This window comes from Chenopodium album, chromosome 19 (genome assembly GCF_948465745.1).
Source record: "Chenopodium album chromosome 19, dcCheAlbu1.1, whole genome shotgun sequence".
Lineage (NCBI taxonomy): Eukaryota > Viridiplantae > Streptophyta > Magnoliopsida > Caryophyllales > Amaranthaceae > Chenopodium > Chenopodium album.
The window spans coordinates 14,911,437-14,912,025 of NC_137852.1; the positions used below are offsets into that span (position 1 = coordinate 14,911,437).

Consider the following 589-nt stretch of genomic DNA (forward strand, 5'->3'; position numbering starts at 1 on the left):
TCACCTTGATTGAGAGAAGGCAATATAGTGGGGCTAAGAATGAGAGCCCATTGAACCATTTGAAAGAATTTGAAAAATATTGCAACACTATCAAAGTCAATGGGGTCTCTCAAGAATTCATCCGCCTCAAGTTGTTCCCTTTCTCTCTAATAGGAAGATCTTTGGAGTGGCTAGACAAAGAGGTGAAGCCCAACTCCTTGAGAACTTGGGATGATGTTACAAAGGCTTTCTTGTCCCGTTTCTATCCCCAAAAGAAGACGGCGGAGGCAAGAGCCTTGATTCAAGGGTTCAAGCAAAGGCCGAGTGAAAGTCTTTATGAAGCATGGGAGAGATTTAAAGAGTATCAAAGGGAGTGCCCTCATCACGGAATCCCCACATACCAAGTGATCCAAATCTTCTATGGAGGTTTAAGTCCCCAAGGCAAGTCATGCCTTGACGGAGGGGCCGGGGGCCCTATCATTGAGGATGTGGTGACATATTATAGGGATTAGCAAGATGGGGAGAGAGACTCTTCAAGCAAACAATCTTCATTGTATTCGGTGGACCATCTCAATGCAATCAACAACCTTTTTTCTCAAATGACAAATTT

At 44.0% G+C, this 589-nt stretch overlaps 1 pseudogene; it reads right to left on the bottom strand.

Annotated features, from left to right (window-relative positions):
• Window positions 1-271: 271 nt before the first annotated feature.
• Window positions 272-370, bottom strand: LOC145596218 (small nucleolar RNA R71; annotated as a pseudogene).
• Between the last annotated feature and the right edge of the window lie 219 nt (window positions 371-589).